At 44.7% G+C, this 23608-nt stretch overlaps 1 protein-coding gene across 1 annotated transcript in view; it reads right to left on the bottom strand.

Annotated features, from left to right (window-relative positions):
* PPP1R16B (protein phosphatase 1 regulatory subunit 16B) overlaps positions 1-23608 on the bottom strand; it is a 119805-nt gene that overhangs the window by 89515 nt on the left and 6682 nt on the right. The gene's annotated exons all lie outside the window — the stretch shown is intronic.

The raw sequence follows: 23608 nt of genomic DNA on the forward strand, positions 1-23608 counted from the left end.
CCTCAGAATTATGAATATCTGACACTTCTGCTCAAGCCTCTTTTGTTCTGATCACTATGAGATGCAAGTTGTTCTGGAGATGGGATGGACAGGACTAGAAACAGACCAGAAGAAATAATATGCTATTGCAGTGCTTCTCAAAGTGTGGTCTGGGAACCCCATAGGGAATCCCTGAAACCATTTCAAGAAGTCCATAGGTCAAAACTATTTTCATAACTATACTATTACTAACCTTTTCCACTCATTATCTCATGAGTGTACAGTGGTTCCCAAAGCTATATGAAAAGTGACATTGCAACAGACTAAATGCAGAAGTAGATACAAGAATCCAGCTGCTAAGCTCAACATAAAGAATTTTGCAAAATTTTTAAACATCACTTTTCTCACTAAATTTTGTTTTGAAAAATAGCTATTTTTCATCAAAATGTTATATATTATGCTTTCATAACAGTCTAATAAGAATATATTATAGATTATTATATTATTATAATATATCTTGGGTTTATGGCTTATTTTAAAGGAATTATTACTATTTTTTAAAATTTCTCAATATTCATTTATATTATGATAAATATTGACAGATATAATCCACATAAACAAAAGCTCTTTGGGGTGCTCAATTTAAGGAACTAAAGAAATCCTAAGACCAAAAAGTTTGAAAAATGCAGAACTACTGAGACATAGAAAATCTTAAAGTTTCTCTCTTTGAATGACCTTTTAAAGAAAATTATATCTCTTGCTGTCATGAGTCTCAGACGATATGAGGTCAACAAAATTTCGGAGTGTAAAGCCAGCTGGTCTTCGGCACGGACTCTATGAATTTTCAGACACAGAGGGAAAGGGTCTTAGGACAATCACTTGATCCTCTCTAAGCCTGTTCCTCCACCTGCGAAGTGTTCTATCCACCTCCCAGAAGTTACAGGTGCAAGGAATAAAAAGAGCTGGGACTGGATGCAGTGGCTCAATGCCTGCAATCTCAACATTTTGGGAGTCCAGGGTGGGAGGATAGCTTGAGGCCAGGAGTTCCAGACCAGCCTGGGGAACATAGCGAGATCCTTATCTCTACAAAAAAATAAAAATAATTTTTTTTAAAAGAGCTGGCTCAAAACATTAAGACACCTAAGCAATGAGACACAAGCTTGGAGGAGGAATGGTAGGGAGATGTTAATGCAGCACGTCTGTGAACCAGCAGGCAAGGCTGGTTTTGGGTTGTTGGGTAACAGGAAAGAATGCCAGGAGTCTACATCTGTGTGATGTGGCCCACTGTCGCATGAGTATTGGATTAGCCCCTGGTTGGTTTCAGGAAGCGTTGTTAATCTCCTGGGTCGCCCCCATCACCTGCCCCTCCAAAAGCCCTTTCTACGGAAGCTGAAGAGCAGGGTTCAGCCTAAATCCTCAGGTGCTAGGTTGGGTCAGATCCAGATCGTTCTTCACGCCTCTCCCAGCTTGGAGACGAGAGAGTAAACAGGCAAAATGTGGAAGGGGTTGGCTTGGCAATGCCCAAAGGGCAAAAGTCCCAGGGTCTGAGTGGGTGTGACCTCCAGCATACATAAGCCAGTGGCAAGTCTCAATGGGAGACAAGCTAGCTGGCTCTGGTTGCCTTTTGTTTTGATTTCTGTTTTGAATACACTTGCAATGCACTTTCAACTAATTAAAGTTTTTATTTTAGATCATCGTAGATTCACAGGGAGCTGTAACAAATAGTACAGAGAGATCCTGGGTACACTTCACCCAGTTTATCCCAGTGGTAGCATCTTGAAAACTACTACACAATATCACAGCCAGAAACTTGACAGTGATACAACCCACCAATCTTATGCCGATTTCCCTAGTTTTACATGTACTTATTTGGATGTGTTTTGTTTTATGCAACTGTATCAATGTATCTACCACCTCAGTTCATAACCACACCTATCTCCTTCTCTAAGCTCCCCCTCCAACCTACTCCTGTCCCTGCCTTGGCAATTACTAATCTGTTCCCCATCTGTAGAATTCTGTCATTTCAAAAGATGTTATATAAATAGAATCAGATAGCAGGTAACCTTTGAGGATTGGCTTTTTTCACCCAGCATCATTCCTTTGAGATTCATCCACATTGTTGCATGCATCAATAGGGCATTTCTTCTAGTTGCTGGGTAGTATTCCATTTTATGGATGGCCTCAATTTGTTTAACCATTTGCCTATTGAGGAACATCTGCATTGTTTCCAGTTTAAGGCTGTTCCATTCATCTATAGATTGTGTAAACATAAGTTTTTGTTTCTCAGGAGCAAATACCCAAGAGTATAAGTGATAAGGCATATGGTAATTGCATGTTTACATTTTTTTTTTTTTTAATCTCACTCTGTCACCCAGGCTGGAGTACAATGGTGCCATCTCGGTTCACTGCAACCTCTGCCTCCCAGGTTCAAGCGATTCTCCTGCCTCAATCTCCCAGGTAGCTGCGATTACAGGCACCCACCATCATGCCTGGCTAATTTTTTTATTTTTGTAGAGACAGGGTTTCATCATGTTGGCCAGGCTGGTCTCAAAAGATTCAGGTGATCTGCCCACGTCGACCTCCCAAGGTGCTGGGATTATAGGGATTACAGGCATGAGTCACCGCGCCTGGCGCATGTTTGCTTTTTTTTTTTTTTTTTTTTTTTTTTTTTTTAAGACAGAGTTTTGCTCTGTCGCCCAGGCTGGAGTGTAGTGGTGCGATCTCGGCTAACTGCAAGCTCTGCCTCCCGGGTTCACGCCATTCTCCTGCCTCAGCCTCCCGAGTAGCTGGGACTACAGGCGCCCACCACCTCGCCCGGCTAGTTTTTTGTATTTTTAGTAGAGACGGGGTTTCACTGTATTAGCCAGGATGGTCTCGATCTCCTGACCTCGTGATCCTCAGCCTCCCAAAGTGCTGGGATTATAGGCGTGAGCCACCATACCTGGCCGCATGTTTACTTTTAAAAGAAAACTGCCCAACTGTTCTCCAGAATGGCTGTGCAGGTTTCATGCCCTCCAACAATGTGTGAGTGATCCAGCTCCCCGCCAGCATTTGGGATTGTCACTGCTTTCTATTTTAGCCACTTAGATAGATGTTTTGGTTGCTTTTTAAGAAGTAAGGAGTTCAAAATGGCTCAATTCACAACCACCCAATATAATTATTATAGTCAGACCTCTCTGGGAGCTAGCAGACCACAGGTTTTTTTCACTCCACTTCCTCAAGTGAGCAAACATTTAATGAAGTCCTGTTCTGTGATGAGCCCTGATTCAGAGATGGATGTGGACCAGCTCTGCCTTCTGTCTGTCAATTTATCTTATAAATCCATTTAATTATCCCAGTAACCTAATAAAATAGCAGTACTGGGTACTATCATGCCCATTTTCCAGATGAGGAAAATGAGGCACAGAGGGATTAAGTCATTTACCCAACATACCACAGCTAGATAATGGAAGAGCCAGTCCGCCCGGGGTTCTCAAGGAAGGCTCTCCAGAATGCAGGACAATGGATCTGAATCTCATTGCAGAAGCAGGATTTCACCAGTTGAAAGGAGCAGACACGAGCTGAGAGGGAGTTAGGCAGCGTTCAAAGGTGTACAGAGTGGCTGACCACAATGGAGGGAACTCTGGAAACCAATATGCACAAACATGGCCCAAAGAGGACGTGGCTGCCCAGCCCAAAAGGAGCAGAGAAGTCTTGTTGGCAGTGATGAGCCACTTGTGGCTGTGGGCCAGGCCTAACCAGAAAGTCCCCCTGCGATCCACATCATGTTTGTTGGTTTGTTTGGTCGAAGTCCGCACCATGTTTTACAATATTTTAATTCATTGCTAACATTTACAACTTGGAGATTTTATATCCAACATCAGAGGTTCGGCTTTTCTTAGAACATCTTGGTATGTGGCCACAGTGGACTCAGACGGCATCACCATCAACTGGTGTAGAGTCGGGCTGTCCCCTTTAGATAGGGCACATACCCTCTCCATTACCATAGTCCCCAATGCTCCCCATTACTCTTGCCTGACTGCCCTCACTGACTGACATCATTTGCCAGCTCCAATGTCATTTGAGTTTGCAAACTCTGTCTTAGGTAGAATGAGACAGCAGTGTCCAAATAACCAGAGCTCCAATCTGCATAAGAAAGGAAGGAGAGCCTATGAGTTTCCCCAACACAGAGCAGGATGAACACAGCAGCTGGGCAGCCCCAAGACAGGGCACTGGCCTGGGTGCTGCAGCAGCCCACGGCAGCCAGGTTCCAATGGGCTGCAGCCTGGCCTCCTCGTGAGACCTGGGCTCACCTGTCCACACTTCCAGAGAAAGCCCCAGAGGGTAGTAGGAACACAGCCCAACTGCCAGGACCTGGGAGAGCAATGGCTATCATCAACGCTTAAAGGGGATCCCCAAGGAAGACCTCATTTGGAGGAACAAGGAAGTATAAGGAAGCAGTTGGGTGCACCCCAAGAACAGACACCAGCCTCCAGAGCTGTCCAACAAGCAATTCGACAAAGGTACTTGTGGTCAACGGCTGTCTCAGGAGGTGGCAAGTTCCTTGTCACTCACTGGAGGATAAAATTTCCACCCGTGTCAGACTGGCCTAAGTATTTGGTGAGATGTCTTTCAGCCCTAAGACCCTGTACATAGTTAGTCACTTCTTCATTATTATGACTGATCACCTCTGAGTGGGAGGTACCAAAAACATGCTAAAAGTAACGATAAGAGTAATGGCACCAACCACTTATGCTGTTAAAGCACTTTATCCCTTTCAAAGAACTTCCCCAGCCATCATCTCAGTCAAGTGCTCCCCTAAGTGTGGAAGGAGAATCCACTCCAAGGAAATTTTCAAAAGTACAGGAACAAGTCTTGACGTAACATGGACCCACACAGACAGCAGGGTATATACACTTTTCACTTCTCTTTTAATCTTTCAGACTTTCTCCAGAGAAAAGTGTCAGTCCGATGCTAATAGATCCTTAACATCTTTATAACCATGCCAATCCTCCTTGTAAACAAAGAGAAAGCAGGCCTCAGGCTCCTGGCCTGGGCAAGCCACTATATCTAGGATAGAATGTAATAGCATTGTTTTGTTTCCTGTGGATTTGTTTTCACAATTACTGTTTATTTATGGCTGTGATATAAAATTTCCTTTTTAAACAAATCGATTTCAGTTGGAAACATCAAGTTGATAGTAAAGAAAAATTTAATGACAATGGCATTTAGTGTTGGCAAAACTTATAAGTGACTGACATTTGGGAAACCCGTCTTGCCACTTATCCTCATGGCAATAATTTTATAAGAGAAACACTCATATAAACTCATTATTTTGTTTGACATATATTTAGGGGGCACCTACCACATGCCAGGCCTGTGCTCAGGGCTAGAGAGGCAGCAGGGTGAAGGCAGACACAGTCCCTGTGCAGTGGATGGATAGCACAGACACACGGGAGTGGGTGACGTGCTCCAAGGATACAGAGGCTGAGCAGTAACTAAACTTGGGGCCTGACTCACAGCACAGTGCTCCCTCCATGGGCCCCAGGGTGGCAGGCCCCAGGCAGAGAGAAGGCACCACTGCAGTGTCCTCCCTACTCCCAGCAAAAGAATTAAGGGCAGTTGCCCAGCCCCCTGGAGAAAGGTGAGAACAATGTCTCCCAGGGGCCAGTAAAAGGGGCCAGAGGCACATTTTCTCTGACTTGGCCCTCCCCGCCAGCCCCTCCCACCTCACCCCTCTGGGTTCCTTGGAGCTGGGGCTCGAGGACAGCTCCCTCTTGATTACTGGTTTTCAGGTGACCTACTTTCCCCCAATAGACCCACACATCTCCTCCCACCCCCGTCTGAGAAAACCCTGCTTGGTCTAATTAAAGAACTGCCATGGTGCTGCAAACACAGCAGCGGGGCAGCCCCAAGACAGGGCACTTGCCTGGGTGCTGAGGCAGCCCACGGCAGCCATGGCTCCAATGGGCTGCAGACTGGCCTCCTTGTGAGACCTGGGCTCACCGATCCACGCTTCCAGAGAAAGCCCCAGAGGGTGATGGGAACACAGCCCAAACTGCCAGGATCTGGGAGAGCAAGGGTTACCATCAACACTTAAAGGGGATCCCCAAGGAAGACCTCATTTGGAGGAAAACCAGCTCCATGGAGATATAGCAAGTCCAGCATTGGAAAATCTAGACGGACCATCCCACAGAGAACGGGACACATGGGCCCACAAGTCAACAGAGTGTCCAGGACTGGCAAGACATCTGTGGGAGGGATCTGTGGAGGCCAGGTCGGGTGAGGTCATCCAGGAAGTAGGTGTGATATGAGAAGAGAAATCAGAAGCAAGGGGAAATAGGGCAGGGTACTTAATTTTTCTAACATCTGGGTGGATGAACAAAAATAGTTTGATTGTGACCAGCAGGAAGTCTGAGGCCAAGGCACTTGACCCTTGGGGAAGCAGAAACAGGCCGCTGAGGTGTGTTCACCTCTTCCCCCAGAGCCTTAACTCAGGCCCTGTTGTCTGACAAAGTCTGAACTTCATTCCTCGTGTTGACCCCAAAGGGAGAGACAGAGTCAGTGCATATCTGGGGAAGCAGAGACTCAGCTCTAGAGAGCTGACCCTTTAAGGGAAGGGCAAGAAAGTATGGTAGGGTACACCTCAGCCCTCCCACAATACACTTCTTTGAATAATAGCACCACCCAAAGTATGGCAGAGAAGTGGGCAGGATGTACTACAGAACTCCTCACACTCCACACCCTCAAAAAAGAAAGACGACTATTACAAGAGTTGTTTAGGGGACTAAATATACCTCTGGGAAAACTACAGAGGCACTGGTTTGGTGGTGATCTGTGTATTCCCACGTTATTAGTCAGTGCTGGGTCCTGATGGGCCAGAGAATGTCAGCAGCCACCTGAGCCCTGCCGCAGTGATTGGTTGGGGCTAGGCACGTGTCCTGAGTTGGCCCAATCAGAAGCTCTCTCTTCTCACAAGCTGTGAACTGGCAGCATAACACCGGGTTGCTCCTGGAAGCCATCTTGCTACCATCCCTGCAGGAAGCTGGCTTTTGGATGAAGCCAGTGCTTGGCAGTCACCAGAGGGAAACAGGGTCCTTTCACTAAGGGGTCGCAGGACTTCAGTTATCCAAGCCAACAAAAGCCCCTTTATTATTTGAGCCAGTTGAATTGGATGCTGCTACCTGTAGCCAAAAGCACCTTAAGAGACAGCAATGATGTTTTTAGGGGTGCAGAAATAGGGACCCCAGAGGCAACTGTTGCTTGTAGCAAAATGAATGGCCTCTCGCTGAGGCATATTACCAAATACCTTCTCTTACCCCTACAATGGTTATTTCTTGGCCCTTCAGGCCCAAGGTGAGGCCCAGCTTTGAGGAAGGGTAGGAAGGTCAAAGCCAGGTTCTCAGAGAAGCCCTGCCCACTCGGCTAGGAGAAGGGGGCCCAGGCTTTGTTCCTTCTTAATTCTGGGGGAGCAGTCGGTTGACACATCTTTGAACTCCAGCCTAGTACCTCGAGAAAAACAACATGAAGGAAGGTGAATTCAAATTTAAGAGATTTTAAAATATGAGTCAGAAAGTGTTTCAAAGTTCACACTGTTAAAAGGAAATGTGAAGATTTGTTTTCATGTTCTTCAGCTATTCTTCTCTACACAATATTGGCAGCAGCCTGGAGGAAGGCGATGGGTCCTTTTCTCCTTGTGTTTCCTGTACCATTAAGCATGAGGGAAAGAAGAAAACAAAACAAACAGTGCTGGCTTTCCTACTCCTGGGATCTCACTCGGGACCTACTTTTTCTCCTAAAGGATGTACACCCCCGCCCTCCCACAACACACTTCTTTGAATAATAGCATTTTTTTTTTCAAGCATAAAGATGCTTTAACTCATGAGCAAAGAGACTTCTGGGGCCCTTGGTGCTCCAAATACCTGAATTAGAAATCACTGTTGTCTCCCCTAATCTCATTCCCATGGGATTTTTGTGGACTGATTGTCCTACTCCTGCTAGGATGAACCTTCTAGACTTTGGGCCTTGTCATCATAGACAGATCTCCTGGTTTTAAATTGGTTGTGAAACTCAGATCCCCACAGGCCTGCTCTGTAACTCCAATTCTCCCAGCTGTGCTCCTTCATTCAGATCTCTGACTTGTCACTGTCCCCTGAAGCCCATTGACTATAACCCCATTTGGCAAGACTTTGTGTGTATTGGGGAGGCTGAAGGTAGAGGAGGCAGGATTCAAAAACCACACATTCAACAAGAACAAAGATGAAACAACTCATGTATCTTGAGCTGTCCCAGGAAAAGAATCAGGTCATCATGTCCAGCAGTGGAACAATAACAGACCTGCTGACCTGTGTCTGAACTGGCTGGGCCATATTGGGAGCAGAGGACCAGGTGTTAACAAAAGGCAACAAGAAAGCTTTGTTCTAGACCTCTGGAGGGCACAGTGAGGCTCAGGCATGGTAATATGAAGAAGTGGAATCTGCAGCCTGGGCAACATAGCAAGACCCCATCTCTACAAAAAAACAATTAAAATTAGCCAGGTGTGGTGGCGTGTGCCTCTAGTCCCAGCTACTTGGGAGGCTGAGGTGGGAGGATCACTTGAGCTTAGGGGTTGGAGGCTGCACTGAGCTATGATGACACTACCCCACTCTAGCCTGGGTGACAGAACAAGACCCTGTCTCTAAAAATAAAAAATAAAAATAAATCATTCAAAAAATAAATACATGAATAATTTTTTAAAAGAACAACTAGGATCAGCCTGGCATGAGGATAAACTGTCTAACAGTGATAATTCAACAAAGTCCAGCCACTGCATGATGCTGGAGTCCCCACTGCCAGGAACTCCATGGCCTTTAGAGGTCTATGTTGGGTGGTAGATGAGACTGGCCCCGTGAAGGCCCGTGAGCCCCAATCCTGGCCTGCAGGGGACGGCATCGTATTGGGACTAAGCAGTCTATCATGCGTATCTGTACCCAGCATTTGGTAACCACCAGGCTACACAACTTGCAAGGCCCATTTTAAGCAGATACTGATTGATGATTTGGATTGGTTCTGCCTGTCAGGGTGAAGCCGCTCTCTCAGGCTCAGCCCCAAGAAAACTTCAAAGGAGGCCACAGCTCAAACAGGTAAAGGAAAACCCATGAACACACCCATCTTCCATGCTGAGCTTCCCCGCAAGATCTTCAACCCAGGGAAGCCCACACACTTGTGGGTAAGTACAGCAGTGTTGAGAAGGCCGTAGGGGACAGGAACAAGGGTGCCAAGGACAGGGGCACTCACAAGCTGACATGATGTCTACAAACACATTAGTCAGTCACAGTCACGGTGCTAAACCAAACAGCCTGTCTTCTAAAGAAGCTTATGTAATAGCTAAGCTTGGGGAAACGGGAGTTAAATTACAAACAGTTTCTCCAGGCTTGAGGGAGTGTGGTCCACCCCCTCCCTTCACAGGGAGATAAAAACTCCCTTTGCAGCTGGAGGGATCATTTTCCAAAGGAGACCACCTGTGGCTACGGAACACACTCCTGGGTTACACAGGTATTAAAAGGGGATGGCCCTTCACATTGGGTAGGCTGGGGGTGGCCTCTAATCCCTGCCTTTCTCTCCCAGCATGACACTCATGACAAAACTTTCCTCTGTTGTGCCACCACTTAGGTTGGTGGTGGCTACTTGGTGCACTGTGAGGAGAGGGATTACGAAGCCATGTGTGATAACGGGAAGAATGTGTGTTGTGATTAATTAGCAAAGCCTGCCATGGCTGAAGAGATGGGAAGTAGCTGCCTGCATACTGAGTACGCAATTCTGTTCTACATCATGCTGCCTCAGAACTTGGCATCCAATAGTTGCCTTTGTATCCACTGATTAAAATCCTTGGCTGGGCATGGTGGTTTATGCCTGTAATCCTAGCACTTTGGGAAGCCGAGGATCTAGAAAGTTATCAGATATGAGTGGAAAGGCCCCTCAAATCCCAGGATATCATCCAAACAACAGCAAAAACTCACCGTGGCATCAGTAGATAAGCATCAAGAAAATCTCAGGTTCACATCGTAATTTTTCCAGTAACCCACCCTAGGGGGCAAAGGAAGAACTGTACTCCACCCTGTTAAGGTGACTAGATCCAGACTCTAGGAACTCAAGCAGACGAGGGCAGCCCCTGTTTTGCTCCATATGGATGTTAGCAAGTATTTGTTCTATTGCAAATTGGTCTGTCTGCTTTGTTAACCAAAATGTCCCCTTATCTCCCTGATCACTAATACCATGGATTTTCTGACATCTCTTTGCATTTTACCAGGAAGATCTTCTAAATAACTTGCAGCTCTTTTACAGTTTTTTCTAGTTCCTACTTCCCCCTCCCAAGCCTGGTCCTGGAATGTGGGGAGATAGCACGCTGTTGGTAATTGAATAGGGTCCATTCAGGAATGGAGAAGGACCAAGGCACTGTCGCCAGCTGACACACTTCCTCATCCTGTTCTGGGGATCACTGTCTTGTCCATTCCAGGCATCTTGGGCTCCACATCATTACGAGCATGAGAGAGGAAGGGGAACATAGTTTGCTGCCTAATAAGACCACTCTCCCCATTTCAGAAACCTCAAATATCCCTAACAAGCTATCTCTTCCCCTTTAGCTAGGGATGTTCTTAGCCAATTAGGAAGTAGTTGGGATAGATTTTTTTTTTTTTTTTTGGATATAGAGTCTAACTCTGTTGCCCAGGCTGGAGTGTGTTGGTATGATCTCAACTCACTGCAACCTCCGCCTCCTGGGTTTAAGTAATTCTCCTGCTTCAGCCTCCTGAGTAGTTGAGATTACAGGCATGCACCACCATGCCCAGCTAATTTTTGTATTTGTAGCAAAGACAGGGTTTCACCATGTTGGCCAGGCTGGTCTTGAACTCCTGACTTCCACTGATTCCATCCATCTTTGCCTCTCAAAACGCTGGGATTATAGGCGTGAGCCACCGTTCGCAGCCTGGGATGGGAAATTTTTAAATCTTTTCATATAGTTTGTTCACTGAAGTTCAGAGAAGAATTCCAAGGAAACAGGGATGATTAAAAGCATAGAATTGAACTTGAAGGAAAAAGTCCTACCTTGGAGGACAAAAGAATGAGAAGAGGAAGACAGAGGGCAACACAGAGAGCAGATTCCAATTAAGTGCAGGATGGAACTGACATTCGAACCAACGTCTACCTAACTCCAAAGCCTACACCCATAAAAAGCAGAAGGAGAAGAAGGAACTGGGAAAATCTCTAAAGGAATCATAAGTGCTTTAACAGATCTTTCTCATGAATTGCCAGAAGATTTCAGAAAACTCACAGTATTTATGACCAGGAAGATGGGGACATTTTGGCCAACAAACCAGACAGACCAATTGGTAATAGAACAAATACTTGCTGAAGTCAGTATAGAGTAAAACATATATGCTTAATGAAATTAAAGGCTAACATTGCAGAACCTATAAACTAGATACATGAAATGAACCTAGAAACAAAGAATGCCAGGTAATCATGGCAGCTTCTGTGTCCAGCATACCTTCCACCTGCCAAGTTCTTTGCATGTAACCTTTCTGGGAATCACTGTACCAACTCTGCAATGTAGGTATTGTTCCCATTTCAGAGAGGAGAAAACTGGGACTCAGAGAGGTTAGGGAACTCGTAACTAGGGCTGATGTTCCAGATGTGTGTGGTTGGCATCTCTTCTGATTAGTCTGGCATCTGTTTTGATTGGTCAGTCTCTATGCCATTAGTTAAGTATTTTTAATATCCTCCCTGCTTAAAAATAAAAGAAAAAATGTCGGACAGGAAAGATGAGCCACAGAGGCATGACTGTAACAGGAGTCCTTGAAGGAAAATAAATGAAATCTATGCAGAGTAAGGATAACTGATTAAAGTCATAACTTCCCTTACTGTTGGAGCTGTCATCACTTTTGGAGGCTTGGGCAGGAAATATATCTCATCCTAAATTTCATAAAATCTGCCTTCCAAACCCCGATAGGTCAACCCCCTATGGGTGCTCCTTTTTTTAGTGAGCATTTTTGTGTTTTTTTTTTGTTTTTTTGTTTTTTTGTTTTTTTTTTTTGAGACAAAGTCTCTGTCACCCAGGCTGGAGTGCAGTGGCACTATCTCGGCGGCTCACTGCAACCTCAACTTCCCAGGTTCAAGTGATTCTCCTACCTCAGCCTCCTGAGTGGCTGGGACTACAGGCAAGTGCCACCCTGCCCGACTAATTTTTGTATTTTTAGCAGAGACAGGGTTTCACCATGTTGGCCAGGCTGGTCTCAAACTCCTGACCTCAAGTGATCCGCCGGCCTCAGCCTCCCAAAGTGCTGGGATTACAGGCGTGAGCCACCGTGCCCAGCCTCAGTGAGCACTTTCTCACTTTCACTTCACCCGGTAACTCCCAAACCAGATTCATAACAGCAACTGGGCTCTCTCCTCTTCTGTCTGAGAGATGAAACTGCTAGTAGAATAAAACAGAAAGTTTCCAGATGCTCTACATTTTGGTAAGTGAAGTTTCCATCCAATAGGCAGGTTTTGAAGTCTCAGTACTGGATCTATGACCTTCCAGGTCACCATGCAGAGAAGCAGGCTGTAGTATTCTGCCTTTAGAGCATTGCTTCTGTTCCTCCCCTCTTTGATCTCCAGCCAAAGTTCCTCCACTTTGATTCCCTCCTCTTGGGTACACAGAACTCCAAGCACACCTCCGCTTCCCTCTCACCAGTTGTATTTCCTTTCAACATGGTAACTTCTCTATAAGCCATAGTTTCATCCTACGAAAGTGGTGTTGCTAACACGATTGAATTTATCTCCTCATGTTAAAATCTCAGGTTCACTTTGTTAACTGCTTTGGTCTACACTCAAATGTCTGGAGCTCTACAACCACACCCATCCTTCTACTCAGCAAATTCCTGAACACCCTGTTTCATACTCAATGCCAACAATGAGTAACTACTAGTTTCAGGATTTTCTTCTGGCAATTTTCTCTGTGAATTCACTTCCATTTTTAATTTAAAGCCTATTTATTTAGCCAATGAACAAATATTTATTGCCATCTATATGAGGTAGGCAATAAAGTAGGGTGGCTCTAAGGATCCCTTAAAGAACAAACCTATTGATCAGAGAGGTCCTGCTTCTAGTAAGGGCAAAGTAGCTCTTTCTGGACCAAACTTCCCACACAAAACTATAACAAACTCTAGACAAGAAAAAAAAAAAAAAGATTGGAAGGCACTAAATGTGTTCAACTACAAGCAAGTAGAAACTGCAGAGGAGGCAACACCTGAAAGAAAGAAAGAAATGGCATGGCCGGGCGCGGCGGCTCACGCCTGTAACCCCAGCACTCTGGGAGGCCGAGGCAGGCAGATCACGAGGTCAGAACATCGAGACCATCCTGACTAACAAGGTGAAACCCCGTCTCTACTAAAAATACAAAACATTAGCTGAGCATGGTGGCGGGCGCCTGTAGTCCCAGCTACTCGGAAGGCTGAGGCAGGAGAATGGTGTGAACCCCGGAGGCGGAGCTTGCAGTGAGCCAACATAGCGCCACTGCACTCCAGCCTGGGCGACAGAGTGAGACTCCGTCTCAAACAAAAAGAAATAAAAGAAATGGCACTAGATGACTTTCGTGTTTTTATAGCTTTTTACTTGTGGGAAGCCCCCAGGCAATGCTGTACTTACTAGCTAAAACTTGGATAGAAAACCAAAACCACTGTCTTACTATTTGAGGAGTTTAAAGACAGAGTTCAGGTAACCACAGCTGGAAAATAAGGAGAAATATCCCAGAAAAGAATCACAGAACAGTAGCCCCAAATTCTGAGTATAAACAGTGCCCAGATCTCACTGAATAATACATACAGGGCAGACTTCAAGTAGTTCAACTAAAGCTAAATGAAATGAGCAAAGATTTCACATGTTGCCCACCCAAGGAAGACTGAGTTTGGAGTTTGAGTTTGGTCAAGTTAATTGCCTGATATATATATATATATAATTTATATATATAATATATATATATAATTTATATATATAATTTATATATAAATATTATATTATAATATATTATATATATATTTCTGAGGAATAGGAAAGAATTCAGAGTCTCTTCAGGTCTCATTCACAACATTTAGGGTGTAATCCAAAATTACTAGGCAAATTAAAAACGAACGGGAAAATGTGACTCAAATTCAAGAGAAAAGGCAATCAATGAAGACCAATCTCAAGGTGACCCAGGTGTTGGAAATAATAAAGATCTTTAAAGCAGTTATTACTTTGCTCAAGAATGTAAAGGAAATTATGCTTATAATAAAAGAACAGATAGGAAATCTCAGCAGCAACATCGAAATTACAAAGAAAAGAACCCAAAGCATCAATTCCACTAAATTCTCACCAATACCTTCCTCTGCAACTCTTTGGGTGGTGTCTCTCACTAGGGACAGTTACAAAGTTCTAATATATTTATTTCAATGACCACTTTTAAGCACCTTCCAAGTGCCAGGTTCCAGACAGCCTTTGGGGCACAAAAAATATGTCACAAAGACCAGATTTTCTTCTCTGACAATGTCTGTATAGCCCACTAGTCACTTCTCATATCTTCCCTTCTCATTCAGGTCTTAAATTTTAAAAATAGATTAAAGTCCTGCTGCGGCATCTTTCCAGAGCTTCGTAGTGCTTCCCCCTTAGCTTCCAGATCACTCCTGGTGGAGCCATTTGCTCCAAATAAAGCACAAAGGAATGAGAGGCAGGTTGTCAGGTTTGATACGTGTGAATATTCTCCCTCCACTGGCTGAGAGCCAGGTCAGTTCTACCAAAAACTCTGGGACATCACAGGAAGTCCATGGGGAGGCACTCACCATTACAACATCTCTTTCCCCAGTTCTACTCTGCTTTTGCAAAATCTGTTAGGAAAGAGGTTCTCAAACTTGGCATTGGAATCACTTGGAGATGCTGGGAATATACATGAAGATCACAGAGAAAGGCCACTACAAATCTATCAGAATGGTCAAATGTTTTTTGAGACAGAAAATGCCAACTGTTGGCAAAAATTCTTACACACTGAGTGGGAATATAAATTATACAACCACTTTTTAAAGCTGTTCAGCAGTGTCTTGTAAAATTAAACACGGGCATGTCCTATAATCCAGCAATTGAATTCCTAGGAATACACCCAGCAGAAATTTCTTTTCTTTTGAGACGAAGTTTCACTCTTGTTGCCCAGGCTGGAGGAGTGCAATGGCGCAATCTCGGCTCATCGCATCCTCTGCCTCCTGGGTTCAAGCAATTCTCCTGCCTCAGCCTCCTGAGGAGCTGGGATTACAGCCATGTGCCACCACGCCCGGCTAATTTTGTATTTTTAGTAGAGACAGGGTTTCTCCATGTTGGTCAGGCTGGTCTCGAACTCCCAACCTGAGGTGATCTGCCTGCCTAGGCCTCCCAAAGTGCTGGAATTATAGGCGTGAGCCACTGCGCCCGGTCAGAAATTTCTATATACATTCACTAAAAGGCATTCACAAGAATGTTAATTGCACTATTTCTAATAGACGCAAACTATAAACAACCCAAAATGCCCCCAACAGTAGTTTGGAGAAAAAATATGATTTGTTCACACAATAGAACATTGTACAGCAATGAGAATGAACAATATACAATTACACTCAACAATATGGATGACTCTCACAAACAATGTTAACCAAAATAACCCAAACACACAAAACTGCATGCTATGTGATTGCATTTATGTAAAATTCAACAACAGGCAAAACTAATCTATGCGGTTTCAGGGTGTGGGGAGTGACTGGAAAGGGGCATACAGGGTAGGGGAGGGGGATTCTGGAGTGCTGTTAGCGCCCCAAGCAGGATATGGGTTAGACAGGTTCAGTTTGTGAAAAATTGATTCATTTAAGATTTGTGTACTTTTGTGTATTTGTTTTTCCTTAAGAAATCACAATTTTTTTTTTTTTTTTTTTTTTAAATACTGCTGTCTGGGTCCCACCTCTTCAGATTCTAGTTTAATTGGTCTGGAACGCAGCCAGAAATTGACATTTTTAAAAGCTCCCCAGGTGGGTCTCATGTGTACCCAAGAACCACTGTATCAGAACCTGGCAACTCTCCTATTTCTTGGAGCAGAAAGTGCTGCTGCTTCTCCAGAAAGGCTAAAAGCCGAATGTTTTTGGTAGAACACTAGTAGCACCAGAGGATGTTAATAGGAGTTACATGAAAAAAAGTCTTCTATAGTCATATACGTAATATATTTATTTTTATTTTATTTTATCTTTTTTGAGATAGGGTCTCAGTATGCTGCCCAGGCTGATCTCAAACTCCTGGGTTCAATCAATCCTCCCGCCTCAGCCTCCTAAGCAGCTGGGATTATAGCTACTGCCACGCCCAGCTAGTAATATATTTCATTACAATTATCAACTTTTATTGAACACTCACTGCATTCCTGGAGCTAAGCTATATGTTTTAGCTACTCATACTATCTCATGTAATCTTCACAGCAAGCCTATGAGAAAGGTACTATTAATCCCTATTTTATAGAAGGGCAAACTAAGCTCAGTGGGGTTAAGTAATTTCCCAATGTCCAGTAAGCAACAGGGCTGGGATTCAAATCCAGAGTGGCTTTGACACTAAAACCCATGCTCTTTTTTATTTTTTCCTTTTTCTTCCAAGAATTACAAGGGGTCAGGTACAGTGGTTCATGCCTGAATCCCAGCACTTTGGGAGGCCAAGATGGAAGGATGGTTTGAGCCCAGGAGTTTGAGAGTAGCCTGGACAATACAGTGAGACTTCATCTCTACAAAACATTAAAAAATTAGCTGGGTGTGTTGGCTCCCACCTGTAGTCCCAGCAACTCAGGAGGCTGAGGTGGGAGGATCGCCTGAGCCCAGGAGGTGGAGGCTGCAGTGAACTGTGATTGCACCACTGCACGATCGCAGATCACTGCACTCTAGCCTGGGCAACAGAGTAAGATCTTGTCTCAAGAAAAAAAAAAAAAAAAGAGGACAATCAGTGAAGCCTGCACACTCAACTAATGCCCTAAATTCCCTGTCCAGACAGCACTTGACTGCAGGAGTTAACAGAGCCTTTGCTATGGTAATCTGAGCTGTGAGGTGAAGACAAGAATATTGAATGCAGCAGTTCCCAAAGTGGTTTCCTTGCCTCCAGCGCTTACCTTCCAAACCACCATCCACATCACTGGTGGAGTTTTCACTCTTAAGCCAAGTTTGATCCTGTATTTCCTTTGGAGGGAAGCATCTTGATGGCTTCCACTGCCTATGCTGTCCAGTTTCAAGCTCTCAGCCTAAACCATCCAATATCTGGACCTTGACATTTTAGCTTTCTCTCTGGCCAGCCTAACTTCCCTCCCCACCCCCAACTCACTAAATACCTAATTTTCCAGCTGCACCCAATAGGACTGATGGATTCACTCCTCCCCAATGGTACTCACCATTTGCTGAGACTCTACTGTGTGCCAGGTGCTATGCATAAATTGACTTTAATCCCCGCACTGAGTCTTAGAAACAGGTGTCATTACCCCCACTGGATTTATTAGTAAAAGGAGGCTCCTCTTTGACATGCCCGAAGTCACAACTAGGAAGTGGCAGGGCTAGGATTTGAACCATGATGTATCTGCTACAAAGTCCATGCAATTTTCACTACACCACACTCACCTCCTCGCCTTCACACACGCTGTTTTTTGTTTTGTTTTGCTTTGAGACGGAGTCTCACTCTGTCACCCAGGCTGGAGTGCAGTGGCATGATCTCAGCTCACTGCATGCTCCGCCTCCCAGGTTCATGCCTTTCTCCTGCCTCAGCCTCCCAAGTAGCTGGGACTACAGGCGCCCGCCACCACAACCGGCTAATTTTTTATATTTTTAGTAGAGACGGGGGTTTCACCGTGTTAGCCAGGATGGTCTCGATCTCCTGACCTTGTGATCCGCCCACCTTGGCCTCCCAAAGTGCTGGGATCACAGGCATGAGTCACCATGCCCAGCCCACACATGCTGTTTTATGAGTGGCAGTACCCTTCTTTCTCTCCACCTGGCAAACTCCTCTTGTTCTTTGAGAGGTAGCTCAAGTGCTAAAACGATAATAACTATCATCTCTTAAGGGCTTTCCAGGCACCGTGTTCAGCACTTGCCTTGTCTCATTTAGACAATATTGTCTCAATGTCTTTTTTTTTTTCTTGAGATGGAGTTTCGATCTTGTCACCCAGGCTGGAGTGCAGTGGTGTGATCTCAGCTCACTACAGCTTCCGGCTCCCAGGTTCAAGTGATTCTCTTGCCTCAGCCTCCCAAGTAACTGGGTTTACAGGCACACACAACCATGCCTGGCTAATTTTTTTTGTATTTTTAGTAGAGACAGAGTTTCACCATGTTGACCAGGCCAGTCTTGAACTCCTGACCTAAGGTGATCCGCCCACCTCAGCCTCCCAAAGTGCTGGGATTACAGCCATGAGCCAACGCACCCAGCCTCAATGTCTTAATATTGCCTCTGAATTGTCCTATATCTCTCCTGTGCCAAATGGGCTTCGTTCCCCTCTCTAGTCCCAAGGCATTTGACCGCATCTCTTCTGTGGTGCTCAGCACTCTGGTAATTGCTGGTTTCAGATCTGCCTCTTCCATTGGACTGGATGCTCTGAGAAGACAAGGGATATGTATTGTTCACCTTTACATCCTATCATAGCGCCACCCAGCACGTAGTAGGTATTCAATAAATGGGAGAGGGTGGACAGCAGGCTGGCCAAGAGACTGAAAATTCACGAAGAATTTCTGTTCTGCCGTGAGAGAGTGGTCCCTTCACTTAGAACAAGAGCTGTAAAATCAAACTGCGCAAAACAGACCTGGCTAATGGGCGAGGAGGGTGGGCCTTGGGACCAGAACCAGGACATACCTCGCCTGGCCCCTGTGCTTTGCCTCCTGTGAGAGGGTGGACTAAGATTGTTCTGGTCTTCACGGTCTCTTTGCCACTCTGCATGCTTTGCAATTGGCTCTATCTATCCCTGCTGAGGGGATTTGTTATAAAACAATGGTTAGGTTCATTCCACAGCACTGATTCAGTTGATTTTCTCAACTGCTCCTTGTGTTGTGTTGCTTTTAAGATGTCTCAAGTGAATGAAGAGCTATCTTCAGGACAGGTGGGCCCAAAGAAAATGTATCTAGCTAAGGCTTGGTTCCCCCCAGGTGGGTCGACCAGATGGTCATACCCCTTTCTACATGGGCCTGTTCTTTTTCAGAAGGAGGCCCCTTTACAAGACATAGACAGATGTTTGATGTTCACTCATTGATTGAAAACCATTCTGTGGATCCACTCTACCACAGGCCTGTTCAGAGCACACCTGCTTGTAACCCCTGTGGTAAACAACCTATTTATGCCACCCACATCCAACCTCTATGAGCTTCAAGGCTGCTGATTTTTAAAGCCAGCCTCCTGTTCTCTTGCTCACACTCTATCTGGACCAACATACAGATCTGCCCAGGTTTGAGTGATCGGTAATCAGTGCCAGCTGCGAACTCAGCTGGGTTTCCCCACAGGATCCCTCAAACAAACCCTATTTGTAAACATGGAAACTACCAAAGAGACTATTTTAAAATTACTCACCCCTTCCTAACTTCCCACTTCTTCTGCTGCCCTAATAAGGATAAGCTCCATTATTTTTTTTTTTCTTCTAATCAAGTTGTTTTCTTTTGAGAGTTTCAAGCCTCCTCACACTGTGGGACAGCGCATACGGTATTTTATGAATTTATTTGTGATATTCATGAATATAGAGTTTATCAAACAAAAGTTAGTTAAGCTTATGCATTTCTCTAGCATAATGTGAATCATACTGTTTTGCTCTCATTTTATTTGTTCCTGTGTCTGCCAACTCCAGGAGATGGGATCAACCTGAGGGCAAAGGCTGGTTTCATTTCATTTTGTATCCAATTCCAAGCATAAGGCCAGGTACAATGTAGTTTCTGAATATTTAATCGTCATTATGTAGGCATAATCCAAAAGGTCATAAAATCTAAAAATTACTGCAGCACCTGCTGCAGAAACGTTCTGTTTTATATCTATCAGACTGACAAAAATGAAAGTTACTTAATCCTCAGTGCTGGAGAATAGATGGGGGAAACAGTCACACACTGTTGAGGAAACAGAAATTGGTTCAGCCTCTTTGGAGAACAGTTTAGCAATGTCTAGCAATGTCTATCATGGTTGAAACTGCCAGGAATTTTCCTTATGAATAAAATCATCAGTGTATAGAATATACAAAGATATATACACTGCTCAGACAAGGATATTGCAATATTATACATTTGTAGGAGGAAAAAACTGGAAACTATCTTAGCCATCATCAAGAAACTAGAAAATAAATGATGGTACATTATCACTGGACTATCAGATAGCCTTAAAGATCCAGGTATATCTGTGTTTTGGCATGTGCTCAGATAAATTAGCTGAAAAAGAAGATCTCAGAAGAGTTTTGTATAGTTGTGTTAAAAAGAAAAATGGATAAACATGTAAAAGAATATGGGTTTGTATATGCATATGAAATTTATGGAAAGATACATAAAACATTCATAGATTTATTCTGGGGAAAAGGGATGAGTGGCTGGGAAGATGGGGAAAATTTACTTATGATACACTTATATACTTTGTGTAATTAAAAAGCATGATATACAGCAATAGGAAAACAAAAGCTTAAGTTATATATAAAAGAAAAAAGTGAGTAACATTTTGGCGAAAATCTTTGCTATATTTTTATAAGGTAATAGGCAATATTTATAAGACAACATTTCCTCTCTGTCCAGTCCATGGGATAGCCAATGACAGCAACAGTTCCAGAAAGAAAACCAGAGACAGAGAAAATCACCAAAAAGGGCTAAGAGCCGTAAAGAGAATAAGTGTCAAAATGTGTACCTTTTACTTGTTCTTGGATGCAAGGAAATAAAGCCAGTTCTGATTAAGAGTCTGAACTAAGACATTCTGAGAACTCACCAGGCTGGCACAGACACTGGGGCCAAGAAGCAGAGACTAGGAACACCCAGATAAGTAATGGCCATAAGTAACCTAGTGAACAAAATGAATGACCGAGCTCCTGGGGACAAAATGACACAGTGCTCTGCTCACCTATTTCCCCAGCCCCTGAATACTCCTAGGGACTAACTCTAATGATAATAACGCCATAATAGTTGGCATGTATCAGGAACCTCCTACCTGTCAAGCAGAAGCTAAATGCCTAATCATATCCATTTATATTATGTTATTATTATTCCTGTTTTACACATGGGGAAATTGTGGCTCAGCAAATATATGCATGTAACTTACTCAAGGTTGCAGTCGGTGCTAGAGGTAGGAATCAAACCTGTACCTGACTCTAAAGCCAGCCAAGGTCATTGCTAGCCTTCCCCGCTCTGAGGGAAGGACAAGAAAAAAGCACTCCCTCCAAGTAGGGAGTAGGGACAGCTCCATAAAGAGAAGACAGCATTTTTATGCAAAGAAAGGGCCAGAGAGTGTAGTGATTCAATGCAAGGACTTTGAAGCCTGAATTCGAATCTTGACTTTGCCATTTACTGGCTGTGTGACCTTGAGTAAGTCATTGAACCTGTGCTTCACTTTCCCAAGCAGCAAAATCAGAGTAGCAAGAAAGTCATCCCTGGCCAGACGCAGTGGCTCATGCCTGTAATCCCAACACCTTGGGAGGCCGAGGCGGGCGGGTCACCTGAGGTCAGGAGTTCGAGACCAGCCTGGTCAACATGGTGAAACCCCGTCTCTACTGAAAATACAAAATGCAGCTGGGAGTGGTGGCGGGTGCCTGTAATCTCAGCTTCTCGGGAGGTTGAGGCAGGAGAATCACTTGAACCCGGGAGGTGGAGGTTGCAATTAGCTAAGATCGCACCACTGCACTCCAACCTGGACGACAGAGCAAGACTCTGTCTCAAAATAAATAAAATTATAATAATAACAATAATGTTACCCCTTAGAGTTGTTAGGAGGACTGAAGGAGTTAAATAGACAGCACCTGGCTCATAACAAGTACCAAGTGATCATGACGAATATTAAGAAAAAGGTGCCCTTCCCTCTAAGCAGATGCAACCCTGCAGGGTGTAGAGTTTGGCAAGTGGATCACAGGCTAGATTTCAGCCTCTCCTTTAGCCGAGTGCCACTGTGCCTATCAGCAATACACAACTCTACAACCTTGCATAGGTCCTGCTGAGCAATTAACCTGCATGTACTGGCAGTTCTTCCTCCTACCTTCCCTTCCATCAGTCTAGCTGTGAATCAGAATCACCTGGCACACTTTGGAAAAAATACAGACTTTCAGGGCCCTACCTTGGCCAATTCTAACACAGGTGGACTGGGCTAGGGCCCAGGCATCTGTACTTTTCACAAATTCCAGGTGACCAGATGACCCAGAAACAGCATGCTCCTGGATATGTGTTTTTGGAAGTACTCAAAGTTCATCATTCTGGCCGACATTCTGGCTGTCTGAGTTGCTTCTTGAGATCAAGCTTCCTCTTTGTCAAGTCTGGTCCCAGGCCTGGGCACACAGGGAAGGGGCACAGTGAACATCTGTGACTCTGCAAGTCAGCCAGCACAGCAGATGGCTGTGTGAACAGGCACAACAGGCTGCATTTGCTTTTGTGCTTAAGTGGTTTGCACCAGGGAACCCTCACCTGTAGACTTGGGGTCTCCCATACCCTTGCTTCTCAAAGTGCAGTTCACAGACTAGCAGCTTGACACCCCCTGGGAGCTTGGTAGAAATGCAGAAAACTCCCTACCCAGCCCTACTGAGTCAGTTTCTGCACTTTAGCAGGAACCCAAAGGGGATCCATATGCAAGTCTGTGGATACGCCCTAGACCCCTTCTCCCTATCCAAGTAAGTTCTAACCAATGGGCACATCTAACCTGTCCAAACACCCTTTGGGGCCAGTCTTCTCTTTCAAACTCCTACAGAGACCCAGAAAAACAGCACAGTCCCTTCAGCAGCCCAGACTCACACATAGCAGCCAGCCGAAGGCTCCAGGTGAAACTTCGCTTTAATAAGTTATTTATTTCTAAGTCCACATTAAAATAAACCTTCCCAATAAATTGAAAAAGAGACACCTCTGGCCTCTGTAATTCCAGGACATAAAACACCCTCCTCTTTTGTACAGAATTGAGACCCCTGCTTTCCTGCCTAAAGCCATCCAGGGACATCAAACAGTCCAAAGAAAACAAGCGATGTCTTCCTGTTGGCCAAGCTTCAAGTTATCAGGCAGATTTCACACTGCAGCTTGACCTCATTAATCCAAGGCCTATCACATTGCTGTAAATGTCAGTGGAAAATAGCCATTCAGTGGGTTTCCTTCATTCCACTAGAAAGGGACAAAACAGGAAGCTGACAAGCAGCTGTGCCCCAGCTTGGCAAATCCCAAGGGCCCAGCTGACAGCACCTATGCTCCTCTGCCCCAGCCTACTTTCCAGATAAAGACGGCTCCTGTATCTACATAAGTAAAATGCAGTGGTGATGGCAGGAACAATTCAGATAATCTGGGCCCCCAAGCACCTGCTTGGGAAGGAAAACAGCTCGGTCTGAATGTCTTTGGCCTGAATTACCAATGGGCTGTTCATCATTCAAGTTCATCTAAATCTCTTCTGCCTATTCAAATGTTCCACAAGCTAAACCCCTGGGACTCCAGGGGAC

The sequence above is a fragment of the Chlorocebus sabaeus genome, chromosome 2, assembly GCF_047675955.1.
Source record: "Chlorocebus sabaeus isolate Y175 chromosome 2, mChlSab1.0.hap1, whole genome shotgun sequence".
NCBI classification, from domain to species: Eukaryota; Metazoa; Chordata; class Mammalia; order Primates; family Cercopithecidae; genus Chlorocebus; species Chlorocebus sabaeus.